The sequence below is a fragment of the Stegodyphus dumicola genome, chromosome 1 (assembly GCF_044657685.1).
Source record: "Stegodyphus dumicola isolate Sdum_Otavi_A_Nest chromosome 1, ASM4465768v1".
NCBI lineage: Eukaryota > Metazoa > Arthropoda > Arachnida > Araneae > Eresidae > Stegodyphus > Stegodyphus dumicola.
Genome location: NC_140768.1, coordinates 253,830,964 through 253,847,516, shown reverse-complemented (window position 1 = coordinate 253,847,516; position 16,553 = coordinate 253,830,964).

Here is a 16,553-nt window from a genome sequence, read left to right as displayed (position 1 = left end):
TAGAAATTTGCACCTACCAGAGCCCGAGTGGTAAACTCGCTATCACCGATTGTTCATTTCGGGATAAGAATCCCGAAGATCGGGTTGTCTGCATGGGTATTTTCGTGATTTTACTCATATGTGACGAGCCATTTTACTTATAAAGCCCTCCACGAAGGCATCCCCCCGCTTAGCGCTGTCGCAATCAAACCAAATCAAACCCTAAATTTGGTGAGCTCCAAAGCAACAGGCAGATTTTTTTAAGAATATGCATAATATTCAGATATCTAATAATCGGCATAAAACTCGAATTATATACAATAAATTTTTGAATGGTTAAGGAAAATTATTATATATATATATATATATATATATATATATATATATTAACAAACAACGTTTGATTTATTTAAAATTTAAATTGAAGTTAGAACCAGACCTCGAAAAGAAATCAGCATTGGTGAAGAGTTCGTTTCAAGAGATATCAAAGAATTAGCCCTTTTCTAAATTCCTAACATTATATTAACGAATCATTGTTGTCTAAAAATAATGGAAAAGTATACAAAGTTGAAACCTGAAAATAAATATAAAAAAAATAGCACACAAAAATGTCTACAGTGCAACTGCAACAAGCTAGCGATGACAAAAAAAGTGTACTCAGAAATTAAGTTAGGCGAAGTTTGCTTAAGAGACCTTTCCAACCAAAAGTACGTGTACTTGTGTTCAACGTGTATAAAACATCACCCCGACAGCTAGTCATAAAGCGATACGTTGGCAAGAAGAAATCATTTATTGATAACATCGTGAGCCCCCGGTTTGCTTAAATCAAATAAAGCAGAACTTCTAAGAAAATACTTTAGCCTCTACTCGGCAGATTATTTTTTTCTTCAAGACAAGGACCCAAAAATTACGGTACGTAACTTTAAATATGTGGTTACTTTAAATCTGTAAACAACAACTGCGCACACCTGCTCCTTTCTAGACATTCATGTCATGAAAACTTTGTGGTTTTTATGTTCCGACCAACAGTAGAGACACATAAAACAACGAGTAAAGCTGACCTGAAGCGTGCATTGCAAGAATTGCACAAAGTATCTTCAAAAGAAGTGGAATCGGTGCCGCCACGTTTAGATGCAATTATGATGACTAAAATCATGAATCTAAATGTTAACCATTTCATTTTACAGGCTCAAATCTTAAGAACGGTTGATTTATTTGATTATGGCAAAGCACTCGAGGGCTATATGCTTAAGGGTGGGGATGCCTTCGTGGAGGACTTTATAAGGGCAGCTGGCTCGTATGAAAACCGCAAAAACGCTCATACAGTCAACCCGTTCGCCGAGATTCGAACCCCGGACGAACTACCAGTGCTTAGCGATCTTGCCGCTCGGTTGTTGATGGGCACTATAAGAAGGGAATCCTGAAGAATATTGAACAGAAATTTAATACCTCTTTATTTGGAATGTTTTATTTACTTTCAGTTGCAGGCTCTTATTTTCAGCTCTCCGTATAACTTCAGAAAAATAATTATCTGCCTCTATTATTTTCTAAAAATAGAATTATTTATCATTATTATAAAACTTAAAACTGATTTAACTTTATCGTAAGTGATTATTTGCTTAAAATCACATTTGTCTAGGAAAAATTATGTATACTCCCTATATCTGGAGCCAATCTGGAGTTTAGTTAAAAATGCTTAAACACTTTTAGAAGTTTATATTAACTAATAACATAAGTAAACATTGAATAAGCATGTTTTTTAAATGTCTGTTGGCAAAATATATGAAACAAAGAAACAGTGGTAGAGCACCACGTTGTTGGCGATTGAACGGAGTGGTTGCAGTTGGAGGTTTTTGTGATATTCCCTACACGCAACCTAAATATAAGTCAGTTTCTCTTAGATGGTCTTTTACGAAAACATGTCTCCCTTCAGATAGACAGTTCAAGTGAACTTTACCATTATTAACTTACCAGATCCAATCTCAAAGCACTCGGTATTAAAACTCCTTCAACCTACGGTACACTGAATTAAAAACGTATATATAAATAAACAAAGTGATATGAAACCTTAACTTATTCCCTCTTTGAAAAATAAAATAAATCATCTAAGCTAAAACATCTGCGTAGGACAGAAGTATAAAACAGGAATTATTGAACGCTATCTGAATAATGTATTTCAATTCTTAAACTTATATATATTTACGTTCTGCATGTCATTTTATTCAAATAAAAACTATTACATACTATAATTAATACACTAGCAAATAAATTATTGTTATTAAAAATGAAAACATACATTAAAATAAAAACAAAACTTTTATACATTTTAGGAATACTTCGATTTATTCTTCACCTTAGTTATCGTTCAAAAACACTGATTCAAAAGACTGCCCATTCTGTTTTCTTTTCAGTCCTTCATAATGCTTTTAAATAGTAGCTCATTTTCTTTACTATTACGGAAAAAATACCTTTCGCAAGATCTACAAATAAGCAAATCTTGAAACTACAACATGTAACATGGTCCACCAGCGGTCGAGCGATAAAATTGCTGAACACTGGTAGTTTGACCTCGGTTCGAGTCAGGCGAACTTGCTGCCTACATGGGCTTTCTCCATGTATAATGTAAATATGAGCAGTTTACCTTAGAAAGTTCTCCACAGGGCATCCCTCCTCTTAGGCAGAAAGCCCTAGCGTGTTTTGCCGTATATCAAATAAAGCAAACCAAAGTTACATCTAACACAGTCGCCTTTCACTATCTGTAACTTCAGTATTTATTTCGCTCAACACGTAATACACATATTTTGTTTGAAAATATGTTATACAGCAGCTTCCACTCGACAAAGAAAACTTCCTATTTCTGTTCGCTTCTATTTAGCTGCATGTAAAGATTTTTGAAAAGCAGTACTACATAAAATATAAAATTACGTAAAAGCTTCCTACATAGTAAATAAGCTAAGATGATTATTAGAACCAGAACACTGACTAAAAACTACGCGCGTAGTTTTTGTTAACACCCCTATGTCCGATTCCTAGTAAATCCATAATACAGCATAAAAACCCCCACAAATGCCTTGAGAAAAAAAGTAATAAATATATAAAAATTATGGCAAGGCACACACAAATTACAATCAACGCCGAAATTTTTTTCCTGAATCTTAAATAATAAGAAGAAAAATAAAGTAGCAAAGGAGGGGGAGAAAAACCTGATTTATATTTCCTGCGCGGATTCTTTTAGTACCGTTCCCCCAGAATTTCTCCTACGCATCAAGCGAACTCATGAACAGAAGGGGGATACTAAAGTGAAATGCGATAATCGGCCGATACGCATGGGTTATTCGTAGTGATACTGCTATCGTGGCTTCGCAGACATCAAACGTCTGTCCTTTGTTTCCAGCATTTCAAGTCATTACCACGTGGCTGGTATGCAGGCTATAATTTCCAGAAACTTTTTGATATTTTTTTTTAGTGTCCAGCGACAAATCAAATGCGTACATGAATTTTGAACAGCTGGAATTTCTTTTCTACATCAAGCAATTCTCAGATTTGACATCGATGACAGTCAAAAGGAAAATATATAAAAGTTAGCTAAAAAAATTACCTGTTACCATACATTGTCACCACGAGTAGAAAAGTTACATTTCAAGTCTTTTAAAAGCAAAATTATTATGCATAATACTCTGGCCTACGCGAGAGTTTTAAACATGACTAATTACGGGTATTTAAATTAAGTAATGCAATTAATTAGGCATAAAATGATATTTTTAAATTAATATTAAATGAAGGCATGCGTATTTCTTGAAAATGAAGCGTTGAATTCATATCTGATGTAATCTGAATGCATTTTATTGTTTAAAAAGATGATACAATACTTCTTTTTTATATTATTACGAATTTTGTACATAGATAGATGATTTTAGGGCAATTATATGTGAAATTTTTGTAGTTTTCTGTGTAATGCAATATAAGAAAAACCTCTTAGGCCCATATCACACGGCGTTTGTTTCACACGAACAACTGTTTCGGAAAATTTTTCTGCCTGGTTTACTATTGAAAGAAAGACGTGCGACTTTTTCTTTCCTTTCGAAAAAAGTTGCAAGTTGTTTGTTTTTCAACCAATCAGCTATCAGCGCCGAATGCTGTTAGCTTGTTTGTAATGGAGAACCAGTTTTCCCTGTGTTAACCCTAAAGCGAGCTGTGGTGATTGGCTGTTAAGACGAAGCAGAAAAATTGTTCCAAACAGTTGTTCTTTCGAAACAAACCGACGTGTGATAGCAGCCTTAAAGAGATAAGCTATGCCGGAAAAGTAAGAACAGGGCCAAATCAAGTTAACATTGAGTAAACAATACTCTTGGTAATTTGGCGAGATATCGTCAAGCTGACAATGGTTTGGGCGACTTATTTTGTCGAAAAATTTGGCGAGAAACCGCCAAAAGTTGTCAAACTTGGTGACATTTTGTTCCGGTCTCTGTATCACCGTTAATAGGTATTGCAATTGAATAAATATAATTGATCACTACATTAGCTCCAACCGTAAATTCGACCCTCATATTGCTTTCCAGTAATTTCCAGAAACAGAAAGTACTAGAAATATCTCTTCGGCCGGTTGAAAACTATATAAGGCCGGAGAGAGAGAATCTGCTCTTAGTTAGTTAGTTATTGTTATTGTTGCCAGTTGTTAGTTCAGCGTGAGATCGGAGATATTTCCGGGTTAACTTTCTCTTTAGATGCTCTTTGCATTGCGTTGTGTTTAACTTTCTTAGTGAATTTGAAGCGTAATTCTGTAATACTGTGAACACCTGTACGAGTATATCTGTGGAAAGTTCCAGAATTTTGAAGTGTTTCTGTTGATAAAATAAATTTTATTAACCTATCATCGGACCTGTGTGCATTCAATCTATTTTGCACCCAACAATATGGGTAAAAACGTTATGCTCGTTATTGTGCTGCCAGTAGCCTAGTGACACTAAAGTCACGAAGCATTAGTAGTTCACCTAAGTTCGTTTCCAGCAACTTGAACACATTGCCTGTATGGAGTTTCCATTGCTTTTCCTAACTGTAAGATGACCACTTAAGACGAGTTCATAAAACTTTTAAATTGCTACAGTGGATTCAGTCAAAGAATAAAGCAAATAGAAATAGTATAACGGCTGTCAATATTGCTGCAAAGTGGAAAGTGTCTCAATTCCTTCATCCAAATACATTTTTTAATAAAACCCCAACCATCTTTAGCATTGCCCTCATGTTCTCTCACCACTCATGTTTATCACGCATTCTCTTGTATGGTTTCATATGTACTAATATTCAGGTTAAGGTATGTTATAAGTATTACTGTGCATTCCTACAGTATAATGTATATATCCTGTTCGGCATTAACAGTGTCAATCAGCACCAATTGGCTCGCATTGGTATCTTCATGATTTACCAGCATCATGTACAGTCTTAATTGTTTCAATGCTTAGTATAATGCTTGTTATATGTAGTATTTTAAGCACAATTCTAACGTTCAATGTATGCCTTACGTATGGTACTAATAGTATCTGTTTATCCTAGTATCCTGTGTGGTACTATAGTGTCTGATTATCCATGCTGCCCCATGTATTGCTCCTAAAATCTCACCTCATATCTTAATGTAAGTTCACATGTACAGCATTAAAAGTACCAATGGTGGGTATTGTCATGCGACTGACACTTTGATATTCGCCCTCAAACATCTTCATGCAAAATGTACAGTCTTAATAGCTTCAAATTATTGTATAATCTATGTGTCTCTTATGTTAATAATCCCTTATTCTCTGTTGACAATAGAATGTAACCAAGACATCAAGGGCCCTGTAACTGTGCCCATGTACATCTTTTATATGGTACGATAAATATCCACGGAGTTGGCATCCAATTCCGTATGGGTATACCCATTATACCCGGGACGGAAGCCAGCTCAGTGGCTCAAACCATCTTTAGCACTGATAAATCAAGACATAGTAGCAATCAATGGCATTATAAAATTTAAGGAAAATTCAATATTTTGTCTAACAGTTTTTGCATTGATACTAATAATTTCTTACCCCAGATAAGATTACAGTAAATTAAGTTTTTAAGTGAAATAATTATGAACAAACATAGCCAAAATTCAGATAATTTTTCTATGACAAATATTCATCTATCTATGGTATACGTTTTTTAATGCTTTCTAAGAGCAGTTTTATAAAAAGCAAAAAAAGAAAACACATCACCAGAAGAACAAACTAACGACTTTGATATTTCTGTTGTGCTCTGCTATTCCCATAACTAGAATTTTAAATACCCTAAACACTATACATAACGCACTTTTCTCAGAGAAAAATCTACCTCAAAACAACTCAACCCGTCACTCAGAAACATCAGAATTAGGCACCCAAGTAGCCGCGCTTACGCCAATTCAGCATTCGCCATCTTAGCCGATGATTGAAAGGCGACGTTGGAAACTCTGAATCTGATAGCCTTCGCCGCCATTACTGATCCACTGCGCATACTATAATATGACAGCAGAAATTACGAGAATGAATTACATCATTAGACGCGAAAACGTCGTACCCGCAGCAATCGGTTCGCTTTCCTAATGTCTAGTGATTAATTATTTTAATTTCTTAAGACCCCCCTCATTCCGTTATTTTTGATGATGCGAGAGAATGAGAAAATGAGGCACGCGGGGGAGGAGCAGAGGAGATGGGAACTTTTTGGTTTTTAAGGTGTTTCCCAGGTTCCTCAGGAAGATCAAGCTCACCTTCAGAAATGAAGTGAATCTAAGGTCCCTAGGCGCTCTTTAGGAGACATCAAGAAGAGACAGGAGATTTAAGGAGAGAGTGTTGGATGGCTGAAGTGGTAAGGGGGAGGTGGCAGTAAGTGAGGAGAGGAGGGGTGACTACACATCAGATTCGTGATTTTCTCCCATCTTGTTCCTCTTAACCACGTTCTTCATCAGTCTCATTTCCGATCCCCCCCTTGGGCACTGTAGGGACCGTTCATCAGTTTCGTCAAGCGAATTATTTATTGTCCTCATACAGGGATATGGCAATGCAACAGCATAAAAAAATTTGCATAAAAGGGGTGGGTAAGCATGCAGCAAGTGCGCTGTCAAGCGTTCCACTTTATAACCAAGCTGTAAGGAGCAGCTCGACAAGGTACTCCAAGTACACACGATGTCCTTGAAAAGACAGACTATACAGCAAATGAATGAAGTCTTAAGGTTGAGGGGTCACACTATGCACCTTTGCCTCGACCGGAATTGAAACTGGAGTCTCTTACATCACCTTCCAATGAATTATCGAAATGATCTCTGCTCCTTTTTTGTTTCTTCATATTCATAACAGCGATGTATTTCAACCCTAATACAATAATAAATAAATCAGTACCCGTTTAATTATATTGCCTCCGGATACCAAAGTTTTCTCTTTATCAACAGCGTACTGCAGATTGTAACAATAGCACCTGAAATTATATCCAGAATTATTTGAAACGACGGAAATATGAGTGCGATGACTTCACAAATGGAGGAAAACAATTGCAATGGAAACAACACGTCTGAAAAAAGATATAATAAATTTTACTTACCCTTTTCGAAATAAAAAAACAGAGAAAGAAAGCAACAGCAAGTAATATTTCAGGTCTTTTTATTTCATTAATTTTAACTATTTACGGAAACACGTTAGACTCTGGCATGAATGATATTAAAGTACATGCCATGATTTACATAAACCAGTACACATTTTGAAATTCATAAATTTCATGTCTTTATGAAGAAGAAAAAGAGCTTAGTAAGTCATAAAATGTTTCATATTTAGGCGAATTATTTCATCAAGTGTAAATTTATTTGGATACTGAGTATACTATATTCCGTGATAGAAACCTTATTTTTAAAGGCAATTACCATGATTTCTAAGGCTTTTTTCTAATTATGAGGCGAACTCGTATATCCAACTCGTAAAATGTGAGGTATAGAAAACGAGTCACGTCACCACCACCATTTTCATATTCTTGTCACTGCAAAATGTGCGGCTGTGAAGTACTGCGACATTTCGAGAGTACACAACTGATGCTGCAAAACCTTCCACAGAAAATGTTACAAAAATTCCAGAATGAAAGCGGCTATGCAAGGGTTAATGTTATTTTGAATAATCTTGATGAGTAAACTTTTTGTTAACCGCTAAGGACGATAGTGTCTGATAACAGGTAATAAGTCTTCTACTGTTGCACTGTATGCAGCTACATTAATTAATGCTCCTCTTTCCGGGAAACTGACCCACAATATATCTTTCTGATCTCAACACTATAACCATCACTTTACCAACAATTAACCCTGCTTTCAGCTGCTGACCAAAAGCTGCTTTGAGCTGCCTCCATGATAACATTCGCCCATATACTGCCGCTTCGACCTAATAATTTTTACAGTACTTTTTGTGGAAATTTTTGGATCACTCGTCATGATATTCATTATCTGCCGATAGGCAATTAAAAAATTTGTCCAACGTTTACAGTGTTAAATGTCCTTCAGTGAACTAGATAACTATTTAGATTTATTAGGAACTAGATAAACGCTTAAGGCAACGTTAATTCAGGCAATAATAATTTCTCATATTGGTGATATCAATCATTCTCAACAACACTTCAAACGAAAGAAAACTGAAACGAGAAATCAGTCATGTAAATTATGTTTATGCTCCAAGAGTTTATATTCAAGCAATTTTTGTAAGTTAACATTCATCCAGTTGATTATACAATATACTGGAATCGCGGATCACGAACGCTTCACTTCGCGAACTGTTCGGCTGACGAACAATTATCTGAACAAAATGTGCCTTGGATTACGAAAAGTGTCTCGAATTACGAATACCCAAATCGACAACATAGTATTTTCAAAAGTGCTTTGTGGTAACCTCCGTCACGTAATTAACACTCAAGGACTTCCAAAACTATCACTTTAATATTTTCCATTGCTTAGCCGTCATCAGTAAAGTCTGGTAACGAGTGACCGACCGAACCACAAATTCAGCCTTAAAGGAATTTCGGTCAGATTACGTTTTATGTACAGACTTTGAGAGACAGACTTCTTTTGCTATCTGTGATGTTATGTATCATGGCAAAACCATGAGCTAAGAAGTTAACAATAAACATCTGGGAAAGTGGCTAAAAGGTTTATAAAAATGAGTTCGACAAAAAAAGAATTACAGAAGTAACAACAAAAGATTACTTACGGATGAAATGTCTTCTGAGGAAGAGGAATACGTAGAATGTGTCCCAAATGGGGTAAAATGCAAAGCTTTCACGTAACGAGATCAGCATTATAAACACTATCAGCAAGTTATGTTTTAAGCATTTTAAATGACAGTATCATGTATTACTTTAGAAACATTATAAAACGTAGATGAATAACAAGTCACATTTGTATAAACGAGAACACTGTGATCCAGGAACGAATTAATCCATTTTACATTAATTAATTCATACGGAAAAACTGTTTCGATTAACGAACATCCTTCACGGACAAATTAAATTCGTGAACCGAGGTTTTATTGTACTTATTGCAGCAATTATTTATTTAAGCTAGCGATATTTAAGCAATGCTCACACTTTTATTTCCAACATACGTGTGGAAAATTAAGAGTCTTGAAAGGACATAAATATGCAAGAAAAGAAACTGCTTCACTAGAGTGAAGGCATAAATTATAAAGCAGTTTTTCTTAATTAAGCTAAAGAAATTATTTTAAATCCATTTAAATAATTATTATTACCTAAAATTCGCGGGAAAATCATTAGTAATATAATTTTACTTCGAAATATTATGTAAAAAATTTGCCCATAGAAAATTTAACAGGATTACGACATTTTAATTATTTTATATGCATGCATACAACGCAACATGACATGACATCAAATGAGAGCTAGTAGCAGGCTAAGATTTCAGCGTTAATTAGATTATTATAACACAGCTCAATTTAAATTTTAATAGTTAATCGCATCAAGGACCAAAATATAATATCGTTGCATTCGTGCGGATTCTTAGATTTGGAGTGATTAACGGCAACACTTGACGAAGAGTGAAAAAACAATTTATTAGCCAGCATTACTCAAAATAGCTCAAAAAATACGTTTGCAGTCGTCGAAACACTACGACAAACACTACGACAAACACACTGAAACAATCAGCAACACAGTCATCAGGCTATAACGGTGAAGACAGTTTCACGGCAAAACACTAGAGTACAGCTCCCGACTCGGCTCGGTCGTTCTCGGAACTCAACGTACTCTCGAGTACGAGTTCAACGTACGAGTTCTCGGAACTCAACGTCTCCATGCTACAACTCGCGATGCACTCGACGATACACTCGATAACCTCAACGATGCACCAACTCGCGATTCACTCGACGACCAACTCGACATGAGAATGCTACTCCGCGTACAGACAGGGTTTATTCTTCGAGAACTTTCTGAAACTAAGAATGCATTCCAGAATGTCCTCCATCCATTTATGGTATATCGTCCCTTTTGTCTCCAAACGGGCGATTTCATGCTAAATATGGTAACCCTGGATTTCCTTGTTATTTTCTGGCAACCCTAAACCTTCCTTCAAGGAAAGCAGCTGGACATTTCTTAACAATATTAACTAATTATTTAAATTCTACATTATTTATTAATACTAGCTAGAGATAACTTTTCTAGACTAATGTCATCGGTGATTAACGTACTACAGAATATATTCCCGTGAATGTGATCTCAATATGTATTACAGCATCGAAAATGCCCAACGAACACAATAATCTGTAAAAATAAATGAAAAAAAATGTATGGAAAGCTGTTTTAATTTCTTTTGTCAGCTTTATAATGTTTGACACGAATTAAACTTCACAAAGTACGAAAAAAGAGAATGAAAGGGGAAGCGAAAGACAAAGAAAGATAGCACACATAATTAATCGACTTTAAAAAACTGGTATTTCATAACTTCTACAAGATTCTATTCATTATAATTCTGATCGTTTTAATAAACTGGTATTTTTGAAATTATAATACATAAATTTCAAAGATATTACGATGCTTTTTCTATGGATTTTTAATAAATAATTATCAGTACATCAAACTGTAATGAAGAAAATTTATAATGCAGCAACTGCGAAAATTTCATAAAAAGTTATGCCCTTATCTGAAACTGCAGGTATACCTCTGATAACTAACTGAGCTGGGAATCTTATATAACCTTGCATTTGAAAGGTAACCGAAATGTTACGAGCCTTTAAGTTAACACCTGTTACGAGCCCTTAAGTTAACGAGGGCATTAAGCATGTCTTCTTAATTTCTGATCTAACTAAACAGCTGAATTTTCGCGCTTATTTAACTAAGATAGGAAGCATCATTATCTACAAATGAAGCCTAGACCGGGTTTTCAACCTTTCGTACCCCTTTCGTAACATTTTTCACGTGAATTCTTACCCTTTTGAAGCCTTCTTGCCCTTAGAAAAGTAGACCTTCGCAGTACTTTGCCGTTTTTGAGTAAACAAGCAAAAGCATTAACCTTATTTAAGCTGCGTTATGCCAAAATAAGTAGATAGACACCTTTCTATCCGACATTAATTTAGAGCCTAGATCATTACTCCTGTTTTTTATTTAAACTTGCCCAGAATTCCTACAAACCCGTAAATATCTCGGTTTGTTCAATCAGCTGTAAAATGGATTGTATTAGATTATAACCGAAACGCTCGACGACTGTCTTTCCAAAAGGGTTGTCTTCGTAGAAGACTTATACAAGGAAAACTGGATCGTATTCATGTTACATACTGATGTAAAATAGTGATAATCAGCTATAAAGTGTGATCATCATAGTAATCATTCATAAAAATGATCATCATAAAAGTGATCAACATATTAATCAATCATAAATTTTACTATGTGCAAATGTAAAAATTCCCCCTCCTTTTTTTTTTTTTTTTTTTTTTTTTGTACATCTTAATTTCATTATAAAACTGTCAACTGGTTAATTAAGTTCTAAAACCCAAATTCTTAAACAACGTTTAAGCGAACAGAAAATACTATCTGTAGAAAATGCTCAGGTACATTTCTGCTGAAAATTCTTAACTAATAGTGAAACAAGATTTTCCGAAACAAATCTGCCCTATCAGATTAAAGCAACTTTAATAAAGGCGAAGAAAACAACTATTTTGTTGAGGCTGCTCTGCTAGCTTGGGAATTTAGAGCGTGCCAGAGTCGTGGTCCCGGGTTTGAATCCCGGTGAAGGCATGGATGTTTGTAAATTAGTGCCTTTTTGGCATGGGACACTTAAAATAACGTCGGTACTCTCGAGAAGTTGCTGGTAGAGAATTAGGAATGGGATACCCTCGCATCAATCTCATGGTGTGTTGTTCTACATGAAATTTGGTATAGAGCTTGCCTTTTTTCGGGGGCGTAAAATCAGTTATCCCATGTGATGAATTCTGGGCAACATTCACAGTGATAACACTGAGACGACGATGGGCTGAGAAATGACGATGGGCTGAGCTCTTCCTAACGAAGAATTTTGGGCATTTTACATTATATTTATAATGAAAACTTTATAGATTGGACATTTTCTCTACGCGGACCTGACAAAAAGTTAAATTTTGTATCTATCTATCTATCTATCTATCAACGCAGTTCATAAAAGTTATTACGGTTTTTAGAATACAGAGAGGAAATATCCAAATTAAAAATGGGGATTTAGCTTAAGAAACAACATCAAATTCCTCATTTTTAATTAATGAGTGTTAAGGGTTTTAGTGGCCGGTTTAAAGTTTTATTGAGCAAGAAAGTTTAAAATTCTTTAATTGTGAAACAGCTAATAATAAGCAACAGGCAACTAAAAATAAGCAGCGTGAGTAAATTTGCGGCACTAAATGATAGAAGGTTAAATTTAAACTTCTTTAGTTACCGGCATGAAAATGATGGGGGGGATGTACATACATGGGAACAACAGAGAGAGATTCGAAGATATTCTAGCTAAATTACAGAAAACGAAGCCACTAGCGACATCTATTGACTGAAAAAAGAACAAAAAATAACTAATTTAAAAATGTTGACGGTGAAAAGGAATGTTGACCGCAACGAGCTATGATCATTAACCAGAACCCAAAGATTTTTATGGATGTGAAACACTTGAAGTTATTAACGTAATTATAATTGTAATCAAATCTTAAACAGTAACTGACCAGGTACACGCCAATACATTTAAACATTAGAAGCTGGATTCAAATGGTACATTAAAATTTATCTTGACCTTTGCACACATTGCATTTATTTGCTAGATTTCGAAATTTTAGATACCACTACTGAGCCTCTCGAAAGACGCTTTCCAAGATTTCTTTAAAAAAGTTATTATTCTCAAGCATGCATCATAACGTTTTTTAATGATACACACTGCTTGAAAAATTTTGCAACTCCCCCCAAAAAGGAAGCCAAATCTGCTTGTTATTTTTTTTAGTTTAACTGCATAGTGATAATTTTCAGTTCAGCTGCAAGCTTGAAAAACTCAATAAATTTCTGTAAAAGTTGTAATATTACTTTCTTGTACGAAGTAAACGAAGTATTGCAATCGCGAAAACGGTCTGGTTACCATAATCCATTTGAATGACGTGACATATGAACAGAATTAAGGACTCTTTTTTTCAGAACGGATTGTAAAATGGATTCAAAAGAGATTTTTTTTCGTGACGTCTGTACGTATCTACGTATCTATCTCGCATAAATCAAAAACGAATTGCTGTAAAGCGTTGAAGTTTTGTATATGAAAATGCTATAACACGTAGTTAACCTCCCTTTTTTCGTTGGACCTCCCTTTCCCCACACGCACCTCCCTTTTTCGTTGAAATCAGTCGCATTAAACGTATGTATATATACACACTGACAAGCCAAAACATTATGACCATTCCCTATGTTTCAAGAACTTGTCTGAATGACGTGGAGGGTACGTCATTAAGTGGGAATATTATTTAACTGCTGTTAGCGAAGATAAGGAATCATTCTTGCACTTATTTTTGCTAATTATGGGAAAAGCTGCTGATCTAAGCTAATTTGATACAGGGCATATTTTAATGGCCCGGAGATTCGGAACGAGTATCTCCGAAACTGCACGACTAGTAGGTTGTTCACGATGCATTTATGCAAAGTGGATAAACGACTGCGAAACCAGAAGTAGATGTCAAGAAGTTGGACGTCCACGCGTCATCAAAGAAAAAACATGTCGGGGACTGTCTCGCTTGATACAGCAAAATCGGAGCCAGACAGTGGCTTAGTTGACAGCCCAGGTCCCGATGCAGGTCCAAGCGCAAGTGTTTCGAAACCCACAATTCGGCGAACTCTGTTGGATATAAGACTACGAATGGGTCCAAGAACATCGAGACTGGACCATGGATAAGTGGCAGAAAGTTGCCTCGTCGGATAAATCCCGACTTCTCACTCATCACGTTGATGGTCGTGTCAAAGTGCTCCGTCCAGGCGAACAGTCGCTCCTCCTTCTACAGAAGGCCATATACAAGCTGGTGGTGGCGGTATGATGATTTGGGGAACGCTGTCATGTCTGGCTTTAGGACACTTAGTTGTGGAAGAACAGACCATGAAAGCTGCTCCTGCAGATCACTTGTACCCTTACTTACATGGCGTCTGTCTTCCCAATTAGCAATGGAATCTTCCAGCAGGACAACGCCCTATGTCACTAGGCTCGATCTTTGTTGTCGCTTCTTCTTTGTTGGAGTGGCTCGAGGAGCATAAGGATGAATTGTGATTAATGTCCCGACCACCTAACTCGCCGGATCTTAAACCGACAGAGCACATTTGGGATGTTATGGAGCGGTATCTCAAAGCTCAAACACCAGCATGTTGGAATACCTCGGTTTTGCGTGACCGCTGCATTTCTTTCAAAATTTGATACAACCCGTCTCCAGTCATCAACTAAGAACTTGTGGCATCCATGCTGAGGCGAGTTGCATCTGTTTTGAAGGCCAAAGGTCGCGCAACGCGTTTTTGAGCAGATGGTCATAAGGCTCTTTAGTGTATATGTATTGCCACTCTGTTACCCGGCTCGGTGAGCTCAGCTTTTTTTTATTCTTATATTTGATAAATTGAATTATATTATTCTTATGTTTCGGGTAAGGTTTTTATGCCTTTAGTTAATCTGCATGTAATAAAAGTAGAATTATCAACAAATTAATTGTTGCTACTATGCCTAACGAGGACGCTATTTGTTTGCATTTGAAACTTTTCTCCTAAGAGTTAGTGAATTAAGTCAGTTGCTGCAATAAATTCGGTAACTTTTTACCCTGGTAACGAAAAGTTAACTTTCAATTTTTGCACCGAAAATTTCATCTCCACTGGCCGAATTGCTCGTTTTTGAGTAGAAACTCTAATTTTAATTATAAAAATGGCTTTTTTAACTGTTTTTAATTGTACTTGGTGTTTCATGTTTTTCTGCATTTTAGTTTTTATGTATTTTTGCCTTGCCGCGAAGTGAGAACTGAATTGATTGAATTAGAAGTATATCTCTAATGAAATTCGAGGAAATAGGTTTAAATGAAGTGCAACAAAAACTTTGTAAACTTCAAAGGCCGTATACAAGTCATGTGGTGTCCACATGAAATATCTTTTTTTGCAGTATCCCTAAAAATTACCACTTCAAGTTGGACAGAAATAGTTTCATTTTTTATGAAACTATCTCTCTCCAACACTGCGTTCAAAATACCGAAAGTCTGGATTATTTGCAACGTTCCAAATGACATAAATTTATGAATGATAAGATTTTCTATGAAACATAAAAATTGATTACATTCTAAGCACAACAAGATAAATTAATGTCAATTATTGTTTGTTTAGTAATAGTTATTGTAAACTTGGTGTTGTATGTTTATCGAGTTCTTAAGCATTTTACTAAGAGAAGGAGTCTTGAAAAACCAGCGATGTCTTGCCAGAAACCAAACCCTCGTCTTCCCATTTACCATCCGAATGTATTGAACGGAGGATGCGGCACAGGACCGACAGCCTCACTGCCTGCCAAAATCAGGAAGGCAGTTCAAAACCGGTTTCGACGCTATGCCGGTGTTGATACTCTGTAGGTATCCTAAAAAGTAATAATTTTATCAAATTCTTTCCCTCCTAATTATGTCGAAAAGTGCGGAAAAAGGTCTCTGTTCTAATTATAATTCGTGACTACGATATGCAATGTCCACTGCATGTCGGTTTCGTTCGTATGTCGTATCGATGCTATGCTGAGGTCGATCCTGTGACAAATACGCATTAATTTTCTTACTCATTATTACATCAATACAAAATTTATATTTTATCCTCTCGATTATATGGCGGTAACTAGTTTCGCTCTAACTTACTGACAATCTTGTGCAGAGTCGTTCTTGTGTCGAACCCTGCATCACAAGGGTATACATCCCTTAAATTCTTTAAATATTTAATAAATAAACTGTAGATACTTTCATCATAATTCCGAACTCATCATTTCTCGAGGTCTCATAGCATCTAATTTTATTCACATAGTTTGAACAATAGAATTTCAGAATTATATTTAAGAAAACTAA